This window comes from Syzygium oleosum, unplaced genomic scaffold (assembly GCF_021117445.2).
Source record: "Syzygium oleosum isolate NSW1041296 unplaced genomic scaffold, Sole_v2.1 Sole_v2.01, whole genome shotgun sequence".
In the NCBI taxonomy this organism is placed as follows: Eukaryota; Viridiplantae; Streptophyta; class Magnoliopsida; order Myrtales; family Myrtaceae; genus Syzygium; species Syzygium oleosum.
In genome coordinates, this window is record NW_026607485.1 from 27,288,248 (window position 1) to 27,309,086 (window position 20,839).

Genomic DNA, 20,839 nt, shown 5'->3' on the forward strand with positions numbered 1-20,839 from the left:
ATGTTTCTCATGCGATGTGTTTATTGTGCTTCCGCATACTTAATAATAATAATAATAATAATATTAGTTTTGAAAAAAAAAGATCTCGTGCCGTGCGTGATGCCTTGGGGCATTACATGGGTCCTTCCAAGCATCTGGATGGACTTATGTTATCCAAGTTGTTCTCCTTCTCTTTGGTCTCTCCAAGCACCTTGTCAATCCAACATCCCTCGTTTGTTTACCAAAATCCAAAGATCCTTCCAACTCTAAGACTTTCCACTTAGCATCTTGTTCTCCATTTGCAGACTCAGGAAACACTCTACTAGCATAGACGTTATGTCAATCATATGCATATGAACTTGTGTATATGGAGCATAATTTGTGTACATACTCAAATACACATATTAGTTCGTATAGAATGTTTTGTCATCTTCAAAATGCATAGGGAGTTTTCACAGCAATACACCGCCTATGTAACCAATTTGTTGCGGATCTCACCTTCATCACCATTGATATGGGTGGTTGTGGTTTGAAAGTTTGACCAATAATCCAAGTCAATGATGGTGAATGTAGATTTTGTGAAAAAAGAAAAAGAAACTCTACACTTTGTGTGTCTAAGATCAATCCGTCTTAATAATAAATTTTCATACAGAAAACTTACTAGTCACGTGAATAAGTAATTAACCACGTACAACTCTTACTTTTCTATAATAGAACTTACTAACTCTATGGAGAAATTGCTGGCTACTAATATACGAGACGATGTAAGTGGATTTAAAGTCTTAAAACTTGCAATAAAAATGCAATCAAGTCCTAAAATTTTTATTTTATGCAATCAAGTCCAAAATCTTGACTAAAAAGTGCAATCAAGTACCTTTGTTATTTGAGTGATGAAAACTATTGACATGGCTTTTTAAAATGGTTTTTAAGGCCTTATGGCATTGATTTGGCACCAAGTGGTTGCCACGTCAACAAAAATCCCAAAGGAATAGAAAACATGAAAGAAAAGAAAAGAAAAGAAAAGAAAAAGTACTAGACCTAGAACAGTGGCCCTCACCAAATTAATTGAACGAGGCATTGTTGCCGCCTCACCTTTGTTGACAAGGGTCACCAACTCTCGCTTGGGGATCGACAAGGGCCAGCGACCCTTGTCGGCGACAAATGAGGTCCAACCGCTCTCGTGGTGGTCAGGCAATTGACAAGGACTTGCATGCCCTTGCTCGGTGTCAGACAAGGAAGCGTATATTTTCTTGTTGAAAAAGGATAAAAAATACACATTTCTTTTTGTAATTAGTAATCTCTTCAAGTGATTAGCGAGATTTCAAAATAAAGAAACTAGTAACTTCTCCACACATTACAAGTAGCCTTCTATATGAGAGTGAGTTTCCACATATTAGAGATTACGATCAAATTTTTTCACTCTCATAATCTTCCAAACAAAAATGCAAGCATTTGTCATCAATAAATTGTGCTTTTCTAGAGGTATTTAGTAACTTCCCTATTGAAAAGTTTAATTGTCAAAGCTCAATTGCTTGTTTGCCCAAACAGACAAACCAAAAAAAGAAGTATTCAATAGCTTGGTAAATTGTCCATGAAAATGACTACCCACCAAATCGACAAACCAAATTGTCTATTTCTCTTGTTTGACTTAATCCAACGGTATACGTTGTTCCATAAGTCTATGGATTCGCCCATGTCATGATCGTGAATTTAGGGAGAACAACTTGCTTACGTCCAATGTAATCTATATTAGATATCGAATTTCATTTATTTATGAGTTCTTGAACGTCACCTTCTTCTTTTCTTAAGTTTTGGACCAATATACACACCGTCTAAATTTGACAGTCAATTATCCCAATGTATTTATTTTTCTCGAATGATGTCATCGGATATGGTTGTTTAGTGACATGATGCATGCAAAACCGATGGTCTTCCATCGAATATTAGTGGTCTAGCTACCCATCATACACAAAATTAAATGGATGATCCAAAGTAAAGTATCGATGCACTTATGCTAGCACGGTCCAATAATAAATCGAGGCTAATTGACTATACATATCCATTTACTTATTCTTTCTTCTTTCTCAGTATGTAGACTTTAGAGAAGGCAAATGCTGATTTCGAATAATGACGTCCGGACGAGCCTCAAGAATTAATTTACTCATTAAGAGATATCTCAAACCTTGGTAGAGGAATTTTGAAATATACTTAAGGTCCGGCAAGAATTTGAATGGAGTCACAATCAAATGCTCATTGCCATATAGTTCCGATATGTATATTTTTGATCAGTCCCTTAATTTTTTCTCATTTATGTAGACGATCCATGACAAAATTTACCTTCCATAACTAGTGACGTGCAATCACCCGATCATATTTGTGATAAAAAAAAAGGATAAGTACATTGAAAGTCCTAAAACTTATCATCAAAGTGCAATTAAGTCCTAAAACTTGTCACAAAGTGCAATTGAGTCCTAAAACTTTCAAAAAGTGCAATCAAGTCCTAAAACTTGTCAAGTTAGTCCAATTAAGTTTTTCTTTTGATTGCATTTTTAAAAAGTTTTAGGACTCAATTGCACTTTCGTAACAAGTTTTAGGACTCGATTGCACTTTTTGAAAGTTTTAGGACTTGATTGCACTTTTATGATAAGTTTTAGGACTTGATTGCACTTTTTGAAAGTTTTAGGACTCAATTGCACTTTCGTGACAAGTTTTAGGACTTCTAATGCGCATATCCCTAAAAAAAATATTTGGTTGGAGTCAACGCTAGGGTTACATTGCCACCGATTTCAAAAGGTTAGTGGGCAGATTGCAAAAATTGAAATGTCAAGGGGCAACTTACCACAATCCCAAAAATTTGGGAGGAAAAATGTAATTCTCCCTTTATAATGATCCTTTCCCGTAAAAAATTGTTAAAAGGAGTACTCATGATTGTGTGAGGGTAAATTATTACTTAATTGTGTATCGCTCAATCATCTTCCTCCCACTTTGTGTGAGAGGTTGGGTGTTAAATGTGTGTTCCATATAACTATTGAAAAATAAGATGTAAACTCAAATATCTAATAACAAAGTTGATATATGGCATCATAAAATAATCCGCCACACAAAATAAGGCTAAATTTCATCTCCTCGGCCTTTCCAAGTGTGATTTCTATGGTATATTTGATCGCGCCTAAGGGCATATCGATTAGGACAATCCGAATAAATGGAAGATCTTAGCATAAATAGCTGAAGATATGAAAAATTAGCTGTTGCTACATACTTAATTTGATTGAGCCTTGATATGGAATCGACCAAGTGACGACTTTCAGATTCCAAGAAACCCTAGAACTAAAGATGCGCAATGGCTTAACTGCATCCATCATTGCATTTCCACTTGACACCTACTGATCGGCCTGTTTGGCCGTCCAAACGGGGTTATAAATCCTCAGTTCCAGCAAAATTGACTTCACATTTAACATGTGGGCTACGCAAGTTACGTGAAATAGTGGACAAGGCTTTCGTGCACGTTGGTTTTCCTATGGCTCGATGTCGATATGGAAACTGACCCATGAGTTCTTTCGGTTTTTTTTCGGCAAAAGGACACTACAAGTGCCATAAGTTGTGTACGGAGGACACTTTGGTGCCATAACTTTTTTTCGGAACACTTTGGTGCCAAGTCGGAGGAAAAGAGATCAATTAAGTGCCAATTTGGCCGGAAATCCGACGTGGCATTTTTTATTAATTTTTGACGCCGACGTGGCTCGCCGGAGGATGAGTCAGCGTGTACAGTCAGCATTTTTTATTTTAAATAATTTTTTTCCAGCGTGTACAGTCAGCATTTTTTATTTTAAATATTTTTTTTCTTTTTTTTTTTCCTCTTCTTTCCTTTTTCCTTTCTTTTCTTTTTTTTCTTTTCTCCCCTCGCCGGCCGGTTGCCGGCCTGGCCACCGGCGAAGCCCGGGAATGGCTGGGCGAGGGCGGCCTTGCCTATGGCCGGCTAGGGGCGGCCTTGCCAGGTTGGGGGCCGTAATACTCGGTGAAAATTTTTTGGGGAGCACTATTTATACTGCGGCTAGGGTTTTTCATTGGTGTGAGAGAATCTTGTTTTCGGAGAGTTTTGTGAGCCGTGAGCTTTTTTCGTTGTTTGGACTTCTGAAAACTGTACTCTCTTTGATTATAGTGGAATCTTGTCTTGCCTCGCCCGTGGACGTAGATCACCTTGTGATCGAACCACGTAAATCCCTGTGTTCTGTATTTTTTTTCCGCGTCTGTTTCCAACAACTGGTATCAGAGCAGCGTTCGATTCTAGGGTTCTTTGAGATGGCATCTTTGAAGTTTCAGATTTCATCTTTTGACGGACAGAACAACTTCGGATTATGGAGAATAAAGATGAAGGCTTTATTGAGGCGAGAGTGTACGGTTAGGGCGATATGACCTCGGCTGAGATTGAAGAGATGGACGAGAAGGCGCATAGCGCCATCCAGTTGTCTCTAGATTACAAGGTTTTGCGAGAAGTCGCAAATGAGGAAACAGCGGCCAGTCTCTGGAAGAAACTGGAAAGTCTCTACATGAAGAAATCTCTAACATCGAGACTTTATTTGAAGCAGCGTCTTTATACCCTAAAGATGCGTGAAGGTACATCTGTTCAGGAACACTTGGATGAGTTTAATAAAATTGTTTTGGATATGAAAAATCTAGATATTAAACTCGAGGATGAAGATCAAGCTGTGATCGTGTTATGTTCATTGCTTGCCTCATACGAGAATTTTGTGAACTTGATGCTTTATGGATGTGAATCCATAACTTTGGAGGATGTTAAAGCATCTTTGAATTCTGCAGAACTAAGAACAAAATTGAATGGGAATACCAGTGAAAACAAAGCAGATGGTTTGTTTGTGAGAGGCAAGACCAAGAGCAGGGATAAAGCTTTCCGAGGGAAATCTGTTGGTCGTTTAAAATCTAAGCCACCTAGAGATAAGATGAACGTTGAGTGCTACTATTGTCATAAAAAGGGACATTACAAGTCAGATTGTCCTTCGCTCAAGAAAAAGGATAAGCAGCATAGTAAAAAACAAGATTCCGCGAATGTTGCAAACGAAAATGAGGCTAATGCGTCAGATGGTGTTCTTACGGCATGCTCTGCTGTTAATTTGTCCAATGATGTTTGGATAATGGATTCGGGAGCATCATATCACATGTGCCCAAACAGGGAATGGTTCACCACATACGAGCCATTGAATGGTGGATCAATCTTGATGGGGAATGATGCTGTATGCAAAGTCGTGGGTATTGGTACTGTTCGGATTAAGTGCCACGACAAAGCAGTAAGAACCTTGACTGAAGTAAGACATATACCAGACTTAAAGAGAAACCTTATCTCGTTGAGCAGTTTGGATTCCATTGAGTGTGTGTACTCAGGTGGAGGTGGAGATCTCAAAGTTACAAAAGGCAATCTGGTTGTGATGAAAGGAAGCAAGGTGAATCACTTGTATCATTTGCAGGGTAGCACAGTTATGGGTCCTTCAATTGGCACAAGCAATTCCGTTTCTGATAATGATAGAACGAAATTGTGGCACATGCGTTTGGGCCTCATGAGTGAGCGTGGCATGTCAGTTTTGAGTAAACGTGGCTTACTTTGTGGGGAGCAGACGACCTCGCTAGATTTCTGTGAGCATTGTGTTCTTGGCAAGCAATGCAGAGTCAGATTCAGTACAGGGACGCATTCGACAAAGAGCACACTCGACTATATCCATTCCGATTTATGGGGACCAGCACAGGTTCCATCAAAGCGTGGTGCTCTTTACTTTGTGATGTTTGTCGCGACCTAAAAAAATTTCTCATTTTTCGGGCTAATGGATTATTAAGACTAATCTTAACTCGGGCCCTCCCAAGCCCTACCAATTCGCAACTTAGAGTTTAAGTTTTTAACATGCAAAAGTTTTTATGCTCGGAGTCGCCACTAATCAATTTATGGTAGGTTGATTAGAAACCTAAATAAAACATAGGGAGATATGTTTTATTCCTACGAACCAGAGATTCTAAGCCCGGGGACTTGATTACGCTAGATCTGGTCTAACGCCCTTTCGGTACCTTTTCTTTTCAAAAATGTTTTGGCAAGCAGTTTGGATCCATTTCAACTTAGTTACTAACATGTGAGGTGTTCATGCGAGTGCGCAAACCACCAATTTAACACCCAGAAAGCATTAAATAAATTGCAAGTTTGGAAGAATTACTTACCTGGAAGCAACGTAAGCATCTGCATTGTTAGCTAGAAAATCACATTGACACCCTAATATGATTTCTAATTAACAAGCAATTCACTCAATTTCTTTTTTTTGGATTTTCACTTATTTAAATGAAATCTAGCCTATATGCAATGACATGCGAAAATGACATGCGATTAATGCAACCTAGCATGCAAACTATATGTCGTGCGACGACGTGACCTATTTCTAATGACAAGACGAATGATTATTTTTGGTATTTTCTCAATTTAAATTCGGAATAATAAAAATGCCTAAATTAACATGCAAACTATGAGGACTTAATCTACCCTAGCATGATTTCTTTTTAGGATTTTTGTTAAAATTCGAAATAATAAAATAACCTGAATAATCTATTAAGATTAGAATATTACTTAATTTAAACTAGGAAATAGATCATCTCAAGTCCTAATTTAAATTAAATGACTACTCTATCTTCTAGATACATTTAGGATTCCTAGACATGCAAAAACTCTAATTCAAATCTAATTAATATTTTTTGAATTTTCTGTTTATTTGAAAAAGGAAAGCAATTAAATAAACAAGGATGGCAACCACATTCAAAACGTCCACGCGATCCGCCATATTTGTTTCAAACTCGGATTAGGTATAAAAATCAAACTATCGGTCATATCTATAGGGTTATAGATATCGACGGAAAGCCGATTATTCAAATTTGGAAAGCGGATAAAAATCATTATCGTACCCAAGTGGTTATGGATAGGATAATAATTTTCCGTATCGCCGCGTATCGAACCTTAGGGATAAGGTCGGATAGTCGTCCAGATACGTTGCTAAATTAGGAAGTTTTCCTAATTTTGAATATTTAAAAATATTGCGGATATATCGAACATTATCCTAAGATATCTAAATATCCACATGATATTCACGAAATATTCAAACACCCATATTAGGAAATTAAATATTCTGAAAATATCGGATAATGTTGAATTACCTAATTTGCAGATAATTCCCAAATTCAAATCGACTCGGGATCGAGTTTGCGGATCGGGATCGGACTCGGACGACGGGCGACGCGGCGTCGGCGCGGCGATGCAGCGACGACGCGGCGGAGACAGCGGTGGTGGTGCAGGGGACCAACGGCGGGTTGCTGCTGGTGCTTGGCTCGATTCGATGGCCTGGCTCGTAGAGACTCGCAAACGGCGGCGGTTGTGGGACTTGCGGCTACTAGCGGTGGAGGTGCTCGTCAGGGGCTGGTTAACCCGCGGGGATGAGTTTCAAGCAATCTGCAAAGGGAATAGATAAAACAGCAAAAAGCTCCGTTGATGTTGAGTGTTGCTTCACTGCAGCTACAGCGGCAAAGCTGTGATTTGGCGTGGTGGGATGATGATGTCAGATGTGCCGTCCAGAGAGCACAATTATGCATGAGATGACTTCGTGCATGAATCCTGGGAAAGTAAGAAAATATTAGTGGGGGGTGAAGATGAGATTTTTATGAAGAATTGTCCTCCTCCCTTTTTGGACGTGCCCTCCTTTGTCTTGTAGCTGTGAAGGACTCTTCCTCTGTCAAACTGCACTCATGAACGTCACTGTTGGATCACCATCTTCAATCTTCGAGGGCACTGCGATATGTCTTCTTCGGCTGGGAACTTCTCGGCACTCACCTGGACTCACCCGGAAATTTGCCGGAATTCACTTCGAGATGCTTGTTGGCTATTGAGAACTCTCTAAGAACCACCAGGAGATCAGAATCGTGGTGATGCAAAAGGCGTGGAGTTCGATCAGAGAGACAGGGCAGAGACCCGAATCGTTCGAAGGGAAAGAACGACTTTCTTTCTTTTTTCTCTCTTACTCTTGCTCTCGCTCACATGTGTCTCTTGTGCTCTCAAGAATTGTGTTCTGGAAATTTATCCGAGTCCCCCTGATTATGACGCATAATGACATATTTATATCGCAACCCTAGGTCAATTAATCGGGCTTCCTAGTCCTAATGGGCTTAGACTTAGGTTTATCATTTAATTTTATTTTAATTCCAAATGGGCTAAATTAATTCGGGCTGATTTAAGCTCAAATTAAAACAACCAAAGCCTTTTAGACTTGTGAATTTTGGCCCCCAATCCCTTGAGTGAACCGAGTGCTCGAGCTCGATTTACGCGATGAATTTTCAGCTTTCTCTCCACCGCCGGTCCGATGCGGAATGCAACTAACCTATATGAACTTAAACTATATGCTATGCAATTTTAATATTTTTTGTTTAGGGGTTAAAAAATTAATCCCTAATTTTCTATACAAATTACGACTAAATGATACGCCAAAATTTAGGTGTCAACAGCTGCCCCTCTTTGAAGGTGAGCTCGTAGAGGTTGCATTCAAAGACTAAATGTTACCTAAATTTCAACCATGCAAATGCAATGAATGTTGTTTTTGTCGGGATTATGAGTCCCATTTTAAAATGCATCAAGAAATGATGCATGCTAACATGAGTGGAAAACATACCTGGAATTACTTACCTGACAGGAGTGAGATAGCACAATTCGAGGCACGACTCGGACTTTGTATGTTGTTTGGCAAATGTCTGGGCTCATTTCCATAGGTATTGCCTGATATACGTTGATGAACTTCGGTGATCTGCAGTTAAGTCAAAACACACGAAGAAAGCTCGACGTATCCAATCATCATCTGGATTCGTGAGAACAGTTCCGATCTTTACCAACTACCTATACATCTCCATAGGTGTTTGCAAAGATTTGGCCGCTTCACTTATACCTGCTCATAAGTGAATTGCAGGGAGAACTTTTGAAGTCAAGAGGATATTCCGACCTTTACATATACCTACTCATATGCAAAGATTTGGCCGCCTCACTTATACCTGCTCATAAGCGAGTAGCGGGGGAACACCTGGGGTTGAAAGAATATTCGGACCTTTACATATACCTGCTCATATGCAAGGATTTGGCCACTTCACCTATACCTGCTCATAGGCGAGTAGCAGGGGAATACCTGAGATTTGGGGAGAATTCCGACCTTTACATATACCTGCTCATATGTAAAGATTTGGCCGCCTCACCTATACCTGCTCATAGGTGAGTAACGGGGGAATCTTCTCGAGATTGTATAAAAATCTGTGATTTGGTGAACAAAGGGGCTAGCCCAAGTGTTCAAGGGTTCCTTGACAAAGTACCTGGATATCATCAGAGGTACCTGAAAAAGCTTGATCAATAGACACCTAAACATCATCAAAGGCATCTAGAGATCGCAAAAATGATCAAATGTGGGTCCTGACGATTGCTCGAACAGGTTAGGGACACCTAGATAGTCATAGACATCCTAGGGATAGAGATATACGTACCTGGCGATATCTCCAACTCTGAAGGTGTGTCTCCTGTTAGACACGGATTTAAGTAACATGTAATATGCATTCGCACACTGTCAAGAACACATATACACATGCACTATGATTTTCAACTGATTTTCATGCACGATGGTTTTGTCAAATCGGTATTACAAACTCCGTTGGGGAACAATCATGACAAGACAATCCGAACTTACAAGTGGGTGTCTTGAAAATGCCGAATGAGGGACTTCCGATCTAAAAGGGCTTTCTCTCATTCTCATTGAAAAAGGCTGATTTATGAGAATCACTCCATCTCACCTTCATCATGTGGACAAGGGTCCGAGTATTCTTGCAAGCGGTACGACCTTACCAATCTGAGAGGTCTTTGTCAGGACCGTAACATGGGCTTGGTCAATGGCTTAGCAAAAGGGGACTCTTTGAGTCAAGGCTATTGAAAGAACAATACTCCGCAATCGTTTCCGGGTTTACAAGTCAAGAACCCTGCAAAACGAGATAGAAATGGACTTGCTTGCACTTCTCCGAGCTAAGCTTATAAACATCTGAATCCTTCGTTAGTTCAAGTGCCCTAATCTGAAGAGACTTTACAAGGGACGTAATGTAGGCTAGCTCATGGGTTGAGAAATGAATAGATCATTAGGCTCAAAATGTGTATAATTGGGGTGAATAAGTTGGTGATCATCTTGGCATTGTCACCGGTCTTCTTGTTCATTCTTGGGAGTTGTCTTTTCAACGAATGCTTTATTGGGCTTGAATTCACCACTTTTTTAAATTTGTAAGACTATGACTATCCCACTGGGGATGATTTTGATACACTTATCTTTCATCCTTGGGCATTGGCCTTGCTTTTACCAGCCACACTGCTCTTTCTTGCCCACTGAACTCTTCTTTTTTTTTTTTACACTTGACATACGCTGTTTATAATGCATATGTTGGCCAACTATACTCTGACTGAATGATTCAACATTAGACTTCCAGGGGTAATTGCCTTCGATTGACATTCTGAATATGCTGCTCGGCGGTGACAACTTTTACCTTGCCCCAATGTGGGGGATGATCACCAACTGGTTTTAAGAAACGAATTTGCAGGCTCAATTGGGCTTAGCAAAGGATAAAGTGTGTATAGGATAGAGAAAGAAATGCTCTTCGTCATCCTAAGGCACTTGAATTTCGTGTGAATTCATCTGAAAAAAGCAACACTCGAAGATTGATGCAAGTGAGAGCAAGAAAATTTCTACTCATTTTTCACCTTATAATGCTGACTTACCTCCAGTTTGCCCCGATGTGGGGTGGTTCTTGACAGGGGTAATTTGAAAGAATTTCTCCAAGTGTTTAGGCTCAAAGTGGCAAAACAATGGATAACCTATAGTGTTTGGGATAGAGAAATGAACCGCCTCTCGTCATTTCGGTTGCCGTACCTTTTGCGAGATAACCCTTTACCTTACAGACATGAAATTTTTCCGCTCAACTCACTGGGGATTAGTGCATGGGACTATGTATAGGATAGGGCTTGCCTTCCATCATCCCGATGTACCTCATTCGACACATTCAAGTCATTCCACATGAGTTATCAGATTGTCTAAATAGACTTCTCCTTTGAAGTCAATGATACTGATCGACAAAATAACCATGTAGAAATTAAAGCCAATGCAAACATCTTAACTTGAAATTGGTTGAAACCATTTATTCATCAGTGAAATGTTTGCAATTCAAAGGTATAAAGCCAAACACTGGAAACTTTTGCTGCAGAATGTCAGGTTTTATCAAGGATAATACATCTTTACAGTATCAGAATTAACAGGATTGGAGAACTCACGACCATCCATTTCTGCGAGAATCAGGGCACCTCTGGAAAGCACCTTTTTAACCACATATGGACCAATGTAGTTTGGGACAAATTTACCTCCAGGAACAGGAAAGACTGGCAGTACCTTCCTTAGGACTAGATCATTTACCTCGAAGTGTCTTTGACGCACTTTTTGGTTGAAAGACTTACCTACTCATGCGGCAACTGGATCGGGCGTTTCGTCTCACTCTCAGGGGGATTTGCCCCTCTCTTCACTTCTTTGGTTTCCTCCGCATCACCCAAGTTAATAATGACAGTTTGGTCTGGCGTGAGAACTTTGGACCTTTCATGTCGTTCTAGGCCATACAGCATTTCCGAGGAATCTTCGAGTTCGTCGGTGTCATCGAGATCAAGCTCGGCTGCACATAATTCATCAGATTGGACCGTTTCCATACCCTTACGTGTCACAAGATTGCCCCTGAAACATAAAGTAGGGGGTTCAAAAGGACAAACAGAGTTAAACAGTGTATTTTTTTTTCGATTTTTTTTTTGTGACTTTTTTTTTTTCGAAATTCTTTTCAAAAAAGCTTTAACACGAGGAAGCATGAAGAAGCCCAGGCCTCAGAATTGTCCTTGGATTGTATTTTTCTTTTATTGGTTGGATATCATCACCGGGCAGGTTTGATGTACCTCAACATGTCCTCAAAACGAAAATAACTTGTAATTTCATTGATTATTTCAAAATGAATTACATTTATTGAATGGAAATTGCAACAATCAAGTTCTAGAAATGAAAAATCCTAAAAAGCAGCTCTCGAGCAGTGATTCCATCCATTGCATCATCAGAATCTTCTGTCATTAGAGGTGTTGGATCATCCATACCTCCCCATCCATCCGGGACAATGTCACAGGGGTTAACATAGAAGCTCGGGGGCGCCGAGTATTTCACATAAAAATCGAACTTGCCACTCGGTTGCCCCAAAGTGTCGATCACCTCTTTCTCTTCATGCATCATTCTTGCAGGGCCCGAAAATGTGGTGCGGATATGTGGAAGCAACCTACCATGCCCAAGCTCTCCATTGTTGTGGGTAATTCCATTCGGCTCTTCTTCGGATCGCTGTCTATTATATCCATCTCCTCGACCTCGACCTCGGCCGCGTCCACGTTCATGTCCACGTCCCCTATTATTTGGCCCGCTTGACCCCTGGTATCCCAACCCAGTAGTGTGGGGCCTTCGAGAGACTTCCACCGGTTGGCGGATACCTTGAACATTCTTACCAAGACCTTCACCCGTAATAAAGCCATGGGACACCATTACTCTTCCAATCATGACTGCAGCATTTGACACCTCAGGAATGGGCGGTGATGATCTTCTCGATGCATGTATGGTTGATACGAGCTCGAGCGACTGATAGCTTGATTCTATTTTGCAATCCGGCTCAACATAGGGGATAGCCGTTGCGTGGTAGATTGGGTGCTCCTCTTCACCGTGGACTGTGACTAATTTTCTCTCCACAACGAACTTCACCCTCTGATGTAGACTGGATGGCACAGCTCCCGCAGTATGAATCCATGGACGACCCAACAGAAAATTAAATGCAGTGGGAATGTCCATAACTTGAAATAGGATGTTGAACATTGTTGGTCCTATCTGTATGTCAAGGTAGATTTCTCCCATTACTTCTTTCTTCGTTCCATCAAAGGCTCGCACAGAGGTCTTTGCAGAATTTATCCTAGAAGGGTCTATCTTGAGGCGGTGTAAAGTCGCCAAAGGACAGATATTCAAGGCTGATCCGTTATCAATGAGTACCCGGGCTACATGCGAGGCCTTATATTTGACAGAAATGTAAAGTGCCTTGGTATGCCCCCTCCCTTCCAGAGGAAACTCTTCATCTGAAAAGGCTATGAGGTCCTTGAGGAGTATAGAACCGACAAATTCCTTCAATTTATCATGATCGATCATTTCTGGCACGTGGACTTCACTTAACACCTTCATTAGGGCCTTCTGATGCTTGACAGATGTCTGGAGTAGCTCAAGGAGAGAGATTTGCGCGGGCATCTTGCGCAATTGTTCAACTATGTTGTATTTGCTAGCCTTAATCACAGCTAGAAACTCTTTGGCTTCTTCATCAGTAACAGGTTTTGCAGGTTGGGCATTAGCTTGGCTATAGGTACGCCCAGATCTGGTAACCAAGTCAACATCGAGACTGTAAGACCAAGGGACCGCCTTATTATCACTGTACTCATGTGGTTGAGGTATTTCGATCACTATCCCTTCATTAGATGTAGGCGTGCTTACTACGATCTCTTCATCATCGGACGCGTCTTCGAGCGGAGGCATGTCTTCAAGCAAAGGGTCGAACTTGTCCTTCCTGGTGTTCAATGTAGCAAACTCTTCTTCCCGATTAATAACCACTTCAGAAATAGTGGAAACAATGCCAGTGTGGTCAGCATAAACAATCTTCCCAGCTTTTACCATCCTTGAGATTTTTTCTCTCATGACAGCCAGGGGAAGGGTCTCGTTACTCGGGTAATAACCGGCTTTCACCAACTCGCCATAGACGTCCGTAGTATACACCTTGACGTTCTTAATTCGACCAGCATCGAAGCTAAAAATGGCATTCACATTGCCCGCGTGATCGGGGAGTGGGTTATTCTGAACATTCGGCTTAGCGGGTTGGAATGAGAAAGCCCTCATGTCCAGGAGGTTCTGGATTCGGTGCTTGAGGACATAGCAATCATCGGTTGAGTGTCCCAGCTCACCCATGTGATAATCACATTTCTTTGATGGGTCGAAGTTATAGAACCGCTCAGGATTGGGCCGCTTTGGCTCAGTAGTAAGCAAGCCTTTCTTCAGAATGCGCCAATACTTGAGACAACGATCCGGGAGGAGGTGAATTGCCTCTTGTTGTTCCTCCTTTGAAAAGGTTGACGACCCGAGTTTTGTTCTTTGAGCTTCCGCTACTTGGATTCTTTGGGGCGGAGTTAGTATTCCGCCGGCTCGGTTGGTTATAAGCCACATTCACTTCAGCAGTGCTAGGTTCTTTCTCTTTTCTCGCACCAAATCTTACGGTCGAGGAGGACGGCTCGACAAACCATCCATCTTTCAGCCCTATCTCAATACGTTCGCCTATGGGGATGAGTTGGTTGAAGTTGTCGACGAATGGCAACCATCCGATTACGGTATTCGAACGGGAGAGTTTTTACGAATATCCTCTTCAACTCACTGTCTATGGGTTCTGGGACAACCTGAGCAGCTAAATTCCTCCATCGATAGCATAGTCTTTGAAGGACTCGGTCTTTTCATCGAGCACGTTCGAGATCATCACGGGTAGGAATGATGTCCGTTATGAATATGTACTGCTTTAAGAATGCTTCACTGGCTTCTTTCCAAGTTTTGAGGCCATTTATCTTCTTCATGAGATACCAGTTCAAAGCAGGACCCGTCAAACTTGCTTGAAAGGCATGGATCATCAGGAGTTCGTTGTCAACATACAAAGTCATCTGTACGTGATAGAGCTGCAGGTGGGCTTTTGGACATGTGGTGCCATTGTACTTGTCAAAATCTGGCATTTTGAACTTCTTTGGGATTTTGATCTGTGAGTACAGGGACAGATCGATCGAAGGTGAATCCTGCGAACCTTCCAGCTGCTTCACTCTTTCTTCAAGCTTGTTGACTCGTTGGTCAGGTTTGTCTTTGTTGTCGATAATCTGGACGGGGTCATCTTCTAAATCAGGAATATCGTCATCTCCGTCAACATCGACACTTTTTCTAACTTTCTGCTTTGGGACTGATGTTTCGAGGGATGCCGGAACAGGGATCGACCGAAGAACTTTGATCTCAGCGGACATTTGTTGCATCGCGATGACAAGTTGCTTCATCTGGTCTTCCATACCAACAACACGCTCTTGCAAGTCGGTTTGATCGGCCATTCTGGCTCTTGACCGTGTACGAATGGGCGATCGTGATCGGTCCGTAGTTACCTAATTTCGGAACGAAACAGGCATACATAAGTGCCAAGCAAAATCATACGCCGATCCATGACATTGGTCTAAATGCTTTGAATTGAAAAGACCCCTTTATTGAAATGGTGAAAATTTTTACACCAATTAATGACTTGAAATTGAACTGAATATAAAGACAAATGACTCAATTCCTAAACAAATTTAAAAAATGAAACTGAAATGAGAAAAGAACTTCGAGCTTATTATTTAGCTTGATCTATAGACATATGGGAGGCGACTTCCTTCTTCAATTGCTCATAAGCTCGAGCTATCTTGGCTGCCTTTTCTTCAGCTTCTTCGGCCTTCCTTTTGAGGCGATTGTTCTCTGAGCGATTGGCGGACTTGAGAGGCACCTTGGGTATCTTCGGGAGCAAATCCTGCGGGATTCTGTGCCGTCGAATGTACTGGGTCGTCGCAAAATAGGACTTCTGCTCTCCCTTTAGTTCTCCTTCGGGCCGAGCTATCTTTAACACACGGCACTTCTTCCACATCTTATTGAGCTGAGCTACGGTCCCTTCGTGGTCTTTATCATCATCGGCGAAGTCGACCCGGAGGAGTTCCGGTTGTAACGCCGGAGGGAGTCCCTGGAGAATTTGGTACTGTCGGGACACTCTGGCAGGGTAGTACTCGATTGCGCCAGTGAAGCCCCAAAGTGGCACCGGTCCAACACCATTACACGTAAGCCGAGCTTCCTCGACCTTGAACCAATTAGCATGCTAATGGAAACCTTGGGGTCTAGCGTTTTTCATGAAAATGATCCATTCGGAATAATGATAATCAGGTGCATTTCCTTGTTTTTCTTTATAGCTTAAAATGGGATGGCTAGAATCACTAAGCTCGGATATTGTGAGTAAATCGCCACACCCTTTTATGTGAGACAAAAACCAAATTTGCAAAAGTTCGAGGGGGGCATGAAACGTTTTGTCAACATGTTGCTTAAATTTAGTGAGTGAAATGAAAGTCTCGGCTAAAATGGTGTTGCCAAAATTCTTTTCAAGACAGACTTGTTGGACCAACCATGCGATTGACGGACTACATGCATTCTTACAGTGAGGAAAAATCACGAACCCGAAAAATGCTAACAAAAAGATTTTGCCCTTTTGAAAAGATGTGGCTTTTTCAAAACACTGACTCAGGAATGAAAAAGGACATGTGCCGCGATTTGCTTTTAAAACTTTTCCCAATTCATCTTTTCCAATATTCAAAAATTCAGCCAACATTAAAGTAGAATCAATTCCCAAAGGTGGTGTGACTAACTCCGACTCCAATGGTTTTCCAATGAGCACGCTATATTCTTCCAATGTCGGGGTGAGCTCGTGCTTACCGAATATAAAGGTAGAGGTCTCGGGACACCAGAAGTGCGCTAATGCTCGAACGAGGCCGGTACGAACTTTGACCTCCAGTAGGGGGAGCAGCCTCCCGATGTGGCCCTCAACTAGCTTGCGGTTGGTCGGACTGAGTAGATTCCACCAGGTACGGAGCTCGTCCTTAGGAGCATCAAGAATCCGGATGTCTGCCCCTCCCATAGTGTATAGACCAAGACTCACGACCGACCTAATGTCATGGACCGACCAAAGAAAATACGGAACATAAATAAATTGCGAAATAAAAGTTCAGAAAACTTACTTTACCCAATAGGACCATGGCAATCACATAGACATGCGCATGAAATGTGAGGTTCGATTTCTATCTAGACTCTGGCTTGCAAAATGGAGACGCGAGGATTACCGGGCTAAACCAGTCATGGTTGTGGTTAGGCCGGGGTTCCCCTTACTCCGGCTTAGTCAAGGAGTCGACCCGGGTTGCAAAGGGTGCAACCGTGGTGGGAACTCAATGACACCGTGAAAGAACTTTCGGGACCAAGGAGGGCGACCCGTACCACGCGGGTGTGGTCGGGGTGTCCATTGTCTCAGTACCATCCTAAACCTGTGCCGCCCAGGTCCGGCAGCGGGTAGTGTGTGCGGTGTAGTGTAAATGCAAGGCATGCACAACATGTTATATCAAACAGCGCTTCGTGCATAAAATAAACCATACATCCAAACACCTCCTTGCAAAACAAGGGTTAACAATCACGCCTCCCCTTATACCTCCCATTCTGCAAAAACATTTAACATCTAAAATGTTAGGGACGTACCTGGGATCCTCGCTGCCAAATAAAAATATTTTTTTGAAAAGAAAAATTGGCCTAAGTCCACTAAAAGTTTTAACTCATCAGTCCCCAGCGGAGTCGCCAAGCTGTCGCGACCTAAAAAAATTTCTCATTTTTCGGGCTAATGGATTATTAAGACTAATCTTAACTCGGGCCCTCCCAAGCCTTACCAATTCGCAACTTAGAGTTTAAGTTTTTAACATGCAAAAGTTTTTATGCTCGGAGTCGCCACTAATCAATTTATGGTAGGTTGATTAGAAACCTAAATAAAACATAGGGAGATATGTTTTATTCCTACGAACTAGAGATTCTAAGCCCGGGGACTTGATTACGCTAGATCTGGTCTAACGCCCTTTCGGTACCTTTTCTTTTCAAAAATGTTTTGGCAAGCAGTTTGGATCCATTTCAACTTAGTTACTAACATGTGAGGTGTTCATGCGAGTGCGCAAACCACCAATTTAACACCCAGAAAGCATTAAATAAATTGCAAGTTTGGAAGAATTACTTACCTGGAAGCAACGTAAGCATCTGCATTGTTAGCTAGAAAATCACATTGACACCCTAATATGATTTCTAATTAACAAGCAATTCACTCAATTTCTTTTTTTGGATTTTCACTTATTTAAATGAAATCTAGCCTATATGCAATGACATGCGAAAATGACATGCGATTAATGCAACCTAGCATGCAAACTATATGTCGTGCGACGACGTGACCTATTTCTAATGACAAGACGAATGATTATTTTGGTATTTTCTCAATTTAAATTCGGAATAATAAAAATGCCTAAATTAACATGCAAACTATGAGGACTTAATCTACCCTAGCATGATTTCTTTTTAGGATTTTTGTTAAAATTCGAAATAATAAAATAACCTGAATAATCTATTAAGATTAGAATATTACTTAATTTAAACTAGGAAATAGATCATCTCAAGTCCTAATTTAAATTAAATGACTACTCTATCTTCTAGATACATTTAGGATTCCTAGACATGCAAAAACTCTAATTCAAATCTAATTAATATTTTTTGAATTTTCTGTTTATTTGAAAAAGGAAAGCAATTAAATAAACAAGGATGGCAACCACATTCAAAACGTCCACGCGATCCGCCATATTTGTTTCAAACTCGGATTAGGTATAAAAATCAAACTATCGGTCATATCTATAGGGTTATAGATATCGACGGAAAGCCGATTATTCAAATTTGGAAAGCGGATAAAAATCATTATCGTACCCAAGTGGTTATGGATAGGATAATAATTTTCCGTATCGCCGCGTATCGAACCTTAGGGATAAGGTCGGATAGTCGTCCAGGATACGTTGCTAAATTAGGAAGTTTTCCTAATTTTGAATATTTAAAAATATTGCGGATATATCGAACATTATCCTAAGATATCTAAATATCCACATGATATTCACGAAATATTCAAACACCCATATTAGGAAATTAAATATTCTGAAAATATCGGATAATGTTGAATTACCTAATTTGCAGATAATTCCCAAATTCAAATCGACTCGGGATCGAGTTTGCGGATCGGGATCGGACTCGGACGACGGGCGACGCGGCGTCGGCGCGGCGATGCAGCGGCGACAGCGGCGGAGACAGCGGTGGTGGTGCAGGGGACCAACGGCGGGTTGCTGCTGGTGCTTGGCTCGATTCGATGGCCTAGCTCGTAGAGACTCGCAAACGGCGGCGGTTGTGGGACTTGCGGCTACTAGCGGTGGAGGTGCTCGTCAGGGGCTGGTTAACCCGCGGGGATGAGTTTCAAGCAATCTGCAAAGGGAATAGATAAAACAGCAAAAAGCTCCGTTGATGTTGAGTGTTGCTTCACTGCAGCTACAGCGGCAAAGCTGTGATTTGGCGTGGTGGGATGATGATGTCAGATGTGCCGTCCAGAGAGCACAATTATGCATGAGATGACTTCGTGCATGAATCCTGGGAAAGTAAGAAAATATTAGTGGGGGGTGAAGATGAGATTTTTATGAAGAATTGTCCTCCTCCCTTTTTGGACGTGCCCTCCTTTGTCTTGTAGCTGTGAAGGACTCTTCCTCTGTCAAACTGCACTCATGAACGTCACTGTTGGATCACCATCTTCAATCTTCGAGGGCACTGCGATATGTCTTCTTCGGCTGGGAACTTCTCGGCACTCACCTGGACTCACCCGGAAATTTGCCGGAATTCACTTCGAGATGCTTGTTGGCTATTGAGAACCCTCTAAGAACCACCAGGAGATCAGAATCGTGGTGATGCAAAAGGCGTGGAGTTCGATCAGAGAGACAGGGCAGAGACCCGAATCGTTCGAAGGGAAAGAACGACTTTTTTTCTTTTTTCTCTCTTACTCTTGCTCTCGCTCACATGTGTCTCTTGTGCTCTCAAAAATTGTGTTCTGGAAATTTATCCGAGTCCCCCTGATTATGACGCATAATGACATATTTATATCGCAACCCTAGGTCAATTAAGCGGGCTTCCTAGTCCTAATGGGCTTAGACTTAGGCTTTATCATTTAATTTTAGTTTAATTCCAAATGGGCTAAATTAATTCGGGCTGATTTAAGCTCAAATTAAAACAACCAAAGCCTTTTAGACTTGTGAATTTTGGCCCCCAATCCCTTGAGTGAACCGAGTGCTCGAGCTCGATTTGCGCGATGAATTTTCAGCTTTCTCGCCACCGCCGGTTCGATGCGGAATGCAACTAACCTATATGAACTTAAACTATATGCTATGCAATTTTAATATTTTTTGTTTAGGGGTTAAAAAATTAATCCCTGATTTTCTATACAAATTACGACTAAATGATACGCCAAAATTTAGGTGTCAACAATGTTCATTGACGATTATTCCAGGAAGGTTTGGGTTTACTTTCTGAAAAGAAAAAGTGATGTGTTTGAAACCTTCAAGAAGTGGAAAGCTCTTGTTGAGAATCAGACAGGGAAGAAGATCAAACGTCTTAGGACCGATAATGGTCTTGAGTTCTGTGGTGGCGATTTTAATGAATTCTGTGCAGATGCAGGTATTGTTCGACACCGTACAGTTAGGCACACTCCACAGCAGAATGGAGTGGCAGAACGTATGAACAGAACTCTATTGGAGAGAGCAAGATGCATGCTCTCTAATGCTGGCATGGAAAAGGATTTTTGGGCTGAAGCTGTTAACACGGCTTGTTATCTGGTTAATCGCTCTCCTTCAACAGCAATAGAATGCAAGACTCCTTTTGAGATGTGGTCAGGTAAGCCTTGTGATTATTCTAATCTAAAGGTTTTTGGATGCCCTGCTTATTATCATGTTAAGGATGGTAAGTTAGAACCTAGAGCAAAGAAATGTATTTTTGTTGGGTATGCTGATGGGGTGAAAGGTTAT